General features: G+C 43.2%; 1 long non-coding RNA gene across 1 annotated transcript; it reads right to left on the reverse strand.

Annotated features, from left to right (window-relative positions):
- Positions 1 to 736: 736 nt before the first annotated feature.
- On the reverse strand, positions 737 to 8,793 carry LOC122693695. Its single transcript, XR_006340980.1, has 4 exons — positions 7,940 to 8,793; positions 6,780 to 6,868; positions 5,581 to 5,713; positions 737 to 1,227 (listed from the first exon to the last, which is right to left on the reverse strand). It is a non-coding gene; the product is annotated as an uncharacterized LOC122693695 (long non-coding RNA).
- Between the last annotated feature and the right edge of the window lie 1,193 nt (positions 8,794 to 9,986).

Consider the following 9,986-nt stretch of genomic DNA (forward strand, 5'->3'; position numbering starts at 1 on the left):
ACAGCTTAGGTCTTGATTGAAGAGACATGTCTGCTAATATAAAAAATCAAGCCAACTCAGAAATAAACCCTTACATACACTGTCAAAAATTTTTGATAAGTGTGCCAAGACCATTCAGTGGAGAAAGGACACTGTTTTCAACCAATGTTGTTAAGGAAACTGAACATCCATGTGCAAAAGAATGAAATTGAACACTTACCTTATACCATAAATAAAAATTAATCCAAAATGGAATAAAGACCTAAATGTAAGAGCTAAAATCATAAAACTCTTAGAAGTAAACATAGGAGAAAACCTTTATAACATTGCATTTGGCAATAATTTCTTGGATATAATACCGGAAACACAGGCAATAACTACAAGAAAAATAGATTATAAGTTAGACTATATCAAATACAAATATAAATATAAATTAGACTATATCAAAATCAAAAAGTTTTACACAAAGAACACTATCAAGAGTGAAAGGCAACCCATGGAATGGAAAAGATGTTTACATGTCATATGTCTGATAAAAGGTTAATATTCAGAAGGTAGAAAGAACTCTGACAACTCAACAATCACCAAAAACAATCCAATTTAAAAATGGACAACAACTTGAACAGACATTTCTCTAAAGAAGACATACAACTGGCCAATAAGCACACGAGAAGATGCTCAATATTCCAAGGAAATTGCAAATCTACAATGAAATACCACTTCACATCAAGATGGCTACTCTTAAAAAAATAAAAATAAAAAACAAAAGAGAAAATAAGAATTATTGGCAAGGATGTGGGAAAATTGTGCCCTGCTTGTGGGCATGCAAAATGGTGCAGCCATTATGAAACATAGTATGCTTGTTTCACCAAAAATTAAAGAGTTACCACATGACCCAACAATTCCACTTTGGGATATATATCCAAAAGAAGTGAAATCAGAGACTTAGATATCTTCATGCTCATGTTAATAGCAGCATTATATTCACAGCAATCAAAACATAGAAAACTCTCGTGTCTACTGCCAGATGAACGGATAAACAAAATTATATAAATCAAATACCAGCCTTATATTTGATAAGCCTTAAAAAGGAAAGAAACTGGCACGTGCTACAACATGGATGAACATTAAAGACATCATTCTAAATGAAATAAGCCAGATGCAAAAGGACATACAATGAATGGATCCACTTACCTGAGATATCCAGAGAAATCTAATTCAAAGTGGCAGGAAGAGATGGTTGTTGGTCTATGGAGGAGGGAAAACAGGGAGTTACTGTTTAATGACTACAGAGTCAGCTGGGGCAGACAAAATAATTCTGGAGGTGGATGGTGGTGATGGTTACACAACAGTGTGAGTGTGCTTAATGTCATAGGACTGTTCCCTTAAACACGATTAAAATGATAAATGTTACGCTATAAGGTGGGGTTAGTGGTAAAGAACCTGTTCGCCAATGCAGGAGACCTAAGTGATGTGGAATTTGATTCCTGGGCCAGGAAGATCCCCTGGAGGAGTGCTTGGCAACCCACTCCAGTATTCTTGCCTGGAGAGTCCCCATGGACAGAGCAGCCTGGCAGGCTATAGTCCATAGGGTCACAAAGAATCAAACACAACCGAAGTGACTTAACATTCATAGATATATTGCCACAATTTCAGAAAATTAAAGAAAAAAAGCTAAAATATTCCTGTCATTTTTATCACCCTTTTGTATACCTGTTACCTTAGAGGCTGAATGCATGAACGCGCTGAAAAAGCTGATAAGCATCTGACTTTCATTTAGTTATGTTAAGCAAGGTGGAAGGGAAGAAATCCGCTTGGTGCCATCATGCTGGAGGTTTGCTGACAAATCTCAGCTTAGAACCCAGGTGAACTGGCTCCCGACCCCATACAGTGCCCTAGAGGCACGGTCATTCCCCAGTGAAGGGCAGGTAGACTTCTGGGACACGTCTAAGCTTCGGGCTCCTGGTGTAGACCTCGGGAGAAGACACCTCTAAGGTGCCTTAGCTAGGCCTCTCCTCCCCTGACTGTGGAGCATCTGAACTTACTATGGGCATTAAAATTTACCATTCCACAGCCAAAAAGGGATAAACTCAACTGGCTATGATTCAGGACTGAAACGGAAAGCTTCACCTTCACCAGCGAGCGTCCTTCCACCTTCCTCCTCCACCCAGGAAATGCAACAAACTACTGGGTCAGAGGTTTCTTTCCTCCCCACGCCCACCCCCAGCTCCTAATGCAGTGCAGGTGTGGGAGCGGTCCATCCAGGCGCTGAGAGGAGGGGTGAAGGGCGACAACATTCCTGAGCAATTCAAGCTCTTAAATCTACTTCTGTTCATTCGCCAAAGAGTTTTTGGTTATAGTAGGGAATCAGCAAACTTTTCCTGCAAAGTGTCAGATAGTAAATATTTTAGGGTTAGGAGGCTGTAGGGTGTCTCTCTCACAATTATTCAGTGTTGCTCTTATAGCACAAAATGGGCCTAGAGACAGATAAATGGATATACTTGTGTTCCAATAAAACTTTATTGGTGAAATTAAAACTTGAATTGCATATAATTTTAACATGTCTCAAAATATTATTTAAAATTTTTTTCAACCACTTGAAAAAAAAAATTATTAGCTTGTGGGCCTCACCATATTTGGCCTATAGTACTTCATTTGCTCACCCCAAGTCAAATACTTTTAATCTTCCTACTTTAAAAAATTAATGTAGCTCACTTGTTCTTGAAGGGAAAGGACCTAGAGGTAATTTACTCAACAAAGTTCAGCAGAATGTGGTGGTTAAGAGCATAGACTCTAGGAACAGAATGGTTGGGTTTAAACACCAGTTTCTACCACTCACAAGCTGTTAAGGAATTACTTAAACTCTCTAAACCTGTATCTCCTCATTTACAAATTGAAGCTGACAAATACAGAACCCAGCTAGCAAGGTTGTTGGGTTTCCCAGGTGGTGCTGATGGTAAAGAACCCACCTGCCAATGCAGGAGACCTAAAAGATGTGGGTTCAACACCTGGGTTGGGAAGATCTCCTGGAGGAGGAAGTGGCAACCCTTTTCAGTATTCTTGCCTGGAAAATCCCATGAACAGAGGAGCCTGGCAGGCTACAGTGCATAGGGTGGCACAGAGTCGGACAATACTGAAGTGACTTCGCATGCACGCAGCAAGGTTGTTATATGGCCTAAATGAATCTACACACATTGAATGCTTAGATCAGTACCTGGTGCCTTATAAATGTCAGCTATCTGCTCCATGATGCCAAGCCTGGTATTAGGTCCTTTATTCTATGTATGATGGCCATTTGATAAGCAACAGATTTCACATAGCTAAGCAACTTGCTCAAGGTTAAAGCAATGGCTGGTTTTAACCCAGGTGATCTGCTGTGGTCCAGGTGTCTCCCTCTTTCACTCAAACCATACTGCCTCATCGTTCCCTTCAGAGACACTCCTGCAGGTTTCGACTTTGCGGACCCTATATTTACAACAAATTTCCTTTCTCTCTTGCATCCATTATTCTTTTTCTGTTGGTTCTCCTCTGATCTTCTCTGCTCTTCTCAGGGGTTTCTCTTTCTTCCCTTATCTCTGTAAGTTTGGGCTTCTCCATTGCTCAGGTCAAAGGCATTTACAACAGTTCTCTAGGGTCTCATTCATGGTCCTGGCTTCAATTATGAACAATCACCTTTTTGTAAACAAATCCCACAGATAGTTGTGACCTATCTTCCCAGTCCCAATTTTTTTGTTGTGCTGGACTCAGATATTTTCAGAGGGCATCATGACAGATAGATTTCAACCTTGTACTGATCTGGCTTCACTTTTGAGCACTGCCACTCATCACGGTGGGATCCTGGAAGAATCATACAACCACTCTGGGCCTCGGTTTAGAGACCAGTAACATAGAGGTAATAATAGTAACCACCGAACAGAGTTGTTGTAAAGATAAAATGCGATGAATATGACAAAATTAAGAGGGCTATTCACTCTTTTATTTATTCATTCAACAAACAGCTACTGAACACCTCCGAGGCCCTATTCAGTGCATTCCAGACAGTGGATGATGTTACTAAAGCCCTGTATCTCTTCACTTCAGCATCTCTCCTTGGAAACGTGCTCTTCTCTATATTTGCCCTCTGCCCACCTTCCAGTCTTCTGGATTTCAGCCCATAGTTCTTAGTAATGCTACTTGCTGTCATCCCCTACCTTCCAAATATAAAATCTTGCTTCTCTTTTCCTTTCTTTCTTTCCCTTTTCCACTGTTACCATCCTAGAACTAAACCTGGATGATCTCAAACCTGGATTCTTCTTCCAAGCCAATCCTCAAATTTTTATTTTATTTCAGTTTGGAAATTAGTATCCAGGAGAGTTTTGGACAGGGAAGGAAAAGGATCAGAAGAGTCGTGCTTTCTGAAGCTTAATTTGCGCTCCCCATGAATTAAAGTGGGAAGAGGCCAAAAAGGAGACAGATGAATTAAATGAATTAAATATAAATTGATAAAAACTTAAAGGTGCTGACGTTAGGTTCGGAAAGGAGGAAGAGGAGGCTGTAAGAAGGATTTTTGAGGTGTCTGTGTGGGACTGAAATAGATGTGGGTTTTCAACGTCACCCCAGTTTAGAGGCTTAGTAACTAGAAGACTAATGATACTTTTTCACAACTTTTGCAGCATCTGTTTATCATCTCTGCTTCTCATATGTGTAATTTCACCTACAGTCTGGTGTAGGTTATTTCATGTATGACTATCTTTCTCTTCCATTAGGTTATGAGCTCCATAAACCATAGTTGATGTTTCTTCATCCTTTCCTTTTTATTTCAAAATTTGCTCACCCTGAGCCTAGGCAGTGCTGATAAGTGCTTTAAAATATCCATGGCTAATTGAGTGTTTGGATGGTATTCTAGTGTAGGTGGCTGTTTTCTTCCTCAGAGCATTAGATTTAGGTCAGCTAGGTCAGTTTGTTGCTGAACTCAGCCTATTCCATGAAGAAACATATATATCCTTGCTCAAACATTTAGATAATTCACAACATTTCTTTTTATGAGTGAACTCTGACCCTCATGGAAGCTCCCATAAGAACCTGGTGACCCACTGCCGTTGAGCCTGAGACAGAGGAAGCAGCGGTGACGTCCTGCAGCCTGAGAACTCAGCAGACCCTCCCAATGGAAAGGGCTGTTCATTTGTCTGAATCCCTTGTCCTCATATGTGTACTTCACCTGCCTGCTGCTTTCCCCTTTTAACTGGTAAACACTTGTGTGTGTGCTAAGTCGCTTCAGTTGTGTCTGACTCTTTGTGACCCCATGGACTGTAGCCCGTCAGGCTCCTCTGTCCATGGGATTCTCCAGGCAAGAATACTGGAGCGGGTTGCCATGCCCTCCTCCAGGGGATCTTCCCGACCCAGGGATCAAACCTGTGTCTCTTATGTCTCCTGCATTGGCAGGCAGGTTCTTAACCACTAGTGCCACCTGGGAAGCCGACACTGCACCAAAAAGATGCCTGTTCCCTGACCCACTTCCTTAAGACAAGGTCAGCTCATGTTGCATTTAGGCTGTGTAGCAGGTCCAGGCAAATGCTCTCGTGATTCCTTGAAGCTCGGCTTCAAACAGTGTGGCATACGTACGAGGTCCTGGAAACCCAAGCCGCAGGCAGAGCAGGCTAGTCTGCGACAGAAGAGCACATGGGTGGGTCTTCCTGAGCAGCCTCTGAGCAGATGGCCAGTCTAAGCATCCGGGCGCAAATCACTCCAGTCACATCTGAAAACCAAACAAGATTCTTTAGAACTGTGAAGTCTGGAGAGTGTTATGTGTTCTGTACGATATCAGAGAAATTGTTTCACATCCTTCCTTCTGAGTAGGAAAAAAACCCAAAAAACAAAAACAGGGCAGTAGCTAGGATCAAGAAGATCAAGGCTAAAAAGTAAGCCTGACATCAGTGGGAGGCTGGGGTCCTAGAAAAAGAGAAGGTAGAAGTCTAGAGCCAATTTAAGAAGTAGGAAGTTCTCTGCTAAGCTGGGAGTAAAGGGGAATATCCAGGGGTACAACTAGGCAAAATCACGAGGCAGATGACAGACAGGGGGAGAGGAATGATTTTAGTCTTGCTGGCATCTTCAAGTTATCTTGGGCTGGTGACCTCATCAACAGAAAGAACTGACTGACTTTCCAGAATGGTGGAGTCAGAGGCTCTCCTAGCAAACACAGGTCTAGGTTTAAGTTCTGCATCTACACCTAACCTGGGTGTGACCTTGGAAAGGCACCTCACCTCACAGAAGCTAGGATTCCTCATCTGCAAAATGGGTAGGATATGCCTATTCTCAGGGTTATTGTGAAGGTTAAATGAATTAATGGATGAAAGACTCAGCTTAACCCAGTCCAGTGTGGCAAATAGGACATTCAATCAATAGATGCTCTTTTATCTTTCTCTCTCTCTCTGCCTTTCACAGGACAGATAGGGCTCCCAAAACCCCATTAAGGGCAGAATTCTTTCATTGCTGCCTCTATGCAGAGAGGAGAGAGGCTTGTCAAGAACTGTGAAGGATCTGAAACATTAAGTACTATTAAGCTTACAAGTTAACCTGACATGTTTTCATGGATGCTGAAAAAAACACATGAGTCTCTCCTAGATCAGAGAAGAAGGATTTGATTACTTGTAGTGCAGCAAGCAACATGAGTAGCATCATATTTGCGTTGCTTCCCCAGGTCCTAATTCCACAGGGCAATGGGAGGAGAGCCAGGTGATGGCTGAGAGCACTGTGGGGTGTATTACAAGAGAGGAGCCCGAGCTTAGAGAACCCTAGTTTTGTCTAATGAAGAGTCAGCATACCTGCCCTGTGCCCCGGGCTCTTTCTTTCTTTCGATGCTATTTGCTGTAGAGACATCCTTGAAAAGATGGAACGAAGGCAGTCACCGCTCCTGCTTGCCAGACGTAAAAAATGTGAGACAGACACATGGAAAACCATTTCCCCAAAGGCATAACAGAAGTAGTCCATTTCCTTTCTGTCCTTCTACCAGGCTCACTAACAGAGGCAGGCTTTCTGTACAACAGCACTTTGCTCGGTGAACATGGGCATCTCCCACATCACATGTGCCCTGCATCCCATTCCTCTTCACCTCCTCCCATCATGTGGTGCACCCCCACCAGGAACTTTTGGTACCCGTCGTGAGTGGCTATGAGCAGTGGCAGAGCCCACAGCTGTGCAGGCTGCTGGCGACCAGGACAGGACTTTGCCCTGGGAATCTAGTTTAAGCTTCCATAAATAATGTGAGAAGAAAGGAGTTGAGGCAAGGAGAAAAAGTCAAGGGAGGGAGCGAAACATCTCTTCTCTTCTCTCCACACTTGGGCAACAGTTGATCCCAGCTTGGAGGTGAAAACTGAGCCAAACTGGTTTCACTGAATTGGAGCAGGAAATTTCAAGAGTCTCATATATCGCCTTTCAGGTGCACAGGCCCAGGGCCAGCTGGACGCCTGCAAGAGGCCACCTACATGGAGTTATTCAAGGGACAGCATGAACTCCACCTGCTTTCAAATATCACCCGGCACCTGACATTTCCATTATGTTCTCTCCTTCAGGAAAGACGTGGTCCCAAAAGGACCCTGTTCCAATATAAACACGCTCTCTGGGAGAAACAACCTCGGCTATTTATAAATGCTCTCAGAGGTGGCCCATGCATTGAACACACACGTTTGGAGCACCAACTCCATGCCTGACATTGTGTGAGGCACTGGCCTTCAAGTGTGATCAGCTATAGTCCTTGCCCCCAGAGAAAAAAGGCAATTCAGATGCAAAGTTACATGCTTCTTGAAGTAAAAGAATTACAGGTTGGCAGAGCAGCATAGAGAAGGGGGCACTTCATCTTAGTTCAGAAGACCAAGAGGTATTTTTGATGGGAGTTCATTTTAATCTGAGACCCTATGGGTTAAGTGTTTCTCATCTCTATTTTAGAGGTGAAGTGACTGAAGCTTAAAGAATCAAAATGACTTACCTGACGTTCCTTGCTGTGTAAGTGACAAGATCCAGACACATACATATCTTGACAACAGTTTAGTGGGTTATGGTTATTAAAGTTTTCCCAAGTTGTTGTTCAGTCACTGAGTTGTGTCCGCTTCTTTGGCACCCTATGGACTGCAGCCTGCCAGGCTTCCCTGTCCTTCACTATCTCCCAGAGTTTTGCTCATAGGGCCTTCGGAGACAGTATCTATGAAAGCTGAATCTTAACTGTGGTGGGAGATAGAGAGGGATCAGGTGAAGACAAGTGTGTGGGTCAGGTAGGGAGCAAGGTCCAGAGGAAGTAACACTGCTTGGGAAAGGCCAGCCCAGTGGTTGGGTACTAGGGCCATGGAGGAGGAGTAGATGAGGCCTGAAACCAGTGGATATTGTGATGGAGGATTTTTGGGTGAAAAAAAAGGTTTTTTTAATAAGAAGTTTTAAAGGAGAAATTATGATAGAAAGTTTTATGTGAGCAGCAAAACCTAATTCTCCCTAACTTACAGTTTTGCCCAAATCACTGCTCCATGTAATACCCACTGTCACTACTCCAGGAAGCCGGAGTCCAGCACCTTCTGAATACCCAGAGAAAAAAGGGAGAACTCAATCAGAGTAGCCAACTCCATGCTGGACTCTTTACCGGAGCTGAACAAGGGATTCCCTAGTTCTTCTCCAACATTCCCCCCTCTCCATCCTCTGTCAAGGCTTGCTCTGTCCCAGAGGGAGTTCAAGTATCAGGGAATGAGAATTTACTTCTCCACTATGCCTTGACCACATAGGAGCCTGAAGTTCCCTGCTAATGGCCTTGGCATCTGGAATGAGCACCGTGACTTGTGTACCTTAGCAGCAGACCCAGTTCTGAAACAAGAACAGAAAAAAGTGGAAACCATTTTGAGTTGGACAGGGGCTTATATCATATACTATGGCTTGAAACTTCCTCTGACTCTTAAAGCCAAGCCAAACTTGTTTGAGTTTCAAATATCACCATTTAGCAGTTGATGGGCCTGGGCCTCCTTCTCTTCCGACTGAACTCTCGGCCAACCTAGGCAACATTTGGATTCAATTTGAGATAGAAAAATTGGGTGAGCTCCTTGCCAAATTCCTGTGAATCTGTGTCAAACTCAGTGATTTAGGCTAAGAGTTGGGGTGTGGCTGAGTCCCTGGAGGAATTCTGTGGTTGCACAATCCACAGGAAATGAAGCAAAGGGTATTTTCAAAACTACCTCCAAGGAAGTGGGCTGTAGAACCTCAGTCTTATGGGGCCCTAGATTTCAGAGCTTTCACCACAGAGTTTAAGTGTTCCCATTGAACTTAATGGTCTTCCAGGACTTGCTTAGCCATCTGTTCATTTTTCTTCCCCATCACCCCCAACCTATAGGTTATTATCTATTTTGAATGAGAAGAAATGAGTACATAGGGATAATAAATTTCTTCCTCCAGGTCAAGAAGATGGCGAAACTGGACTGCAGACCTTACTTGACGTGTGTAATCCACCAAAAACTTGGTCTCTGAACCCTTCAAAGTTTGTTTTTCTTTTGTTATGGGACAGGTGACTACAATGCCAACACAGAAGTCACAATAGATCTAGAGAGATGGGAATGTCATATATCAGTTCTTTTGAAAAATTAATCTAGAGAGGAGATTTTTCAGGTGATGAGTTTTTCAGGCATGCTCTCAAGAATGGTACCCTTTAAGGAAGGGAAGCAGCACTGGGCAAAGGGCTGCGTTCACAAGTATGGGCCTAACTGATGCCACAGGGAAATCTGGAGAAGTGAAAAGCTATGAATGGTTGTCTGGAACTGTGGTATTGGATCTGGGCAGTCATTAGATGTGAGCCTCTCTGGGGAGGGGACATGACCTTGGGCAAGGAAGTCTCCTTTGACAGAAAGCAATTTCCAGGGAAGGCTCAGTTGTGGGAAGTACGTGGCAACACTTTGGGTTGCTAGAGCACCTTGGTTCTAAAAGGAACCACAGCATCCACTATGGGAGGAAAAGTAGAACTGTATGCCGAGGACTCAGAGTTCTAGGACCAGTTTTATTGAGGT

Source organism: Cervus elaphus, chromosome 1 (genome assembly GCF_910594005.1).
Source record: "Cervus elaphus chromosome 1, mCerEla1.1, whole genome shotgun sequence".
NCBI lineage: Eukaryota > Metazoa > Chordata > Mammalia > Artiodactyla > Cervidae > Cervus > Cervus elaphus.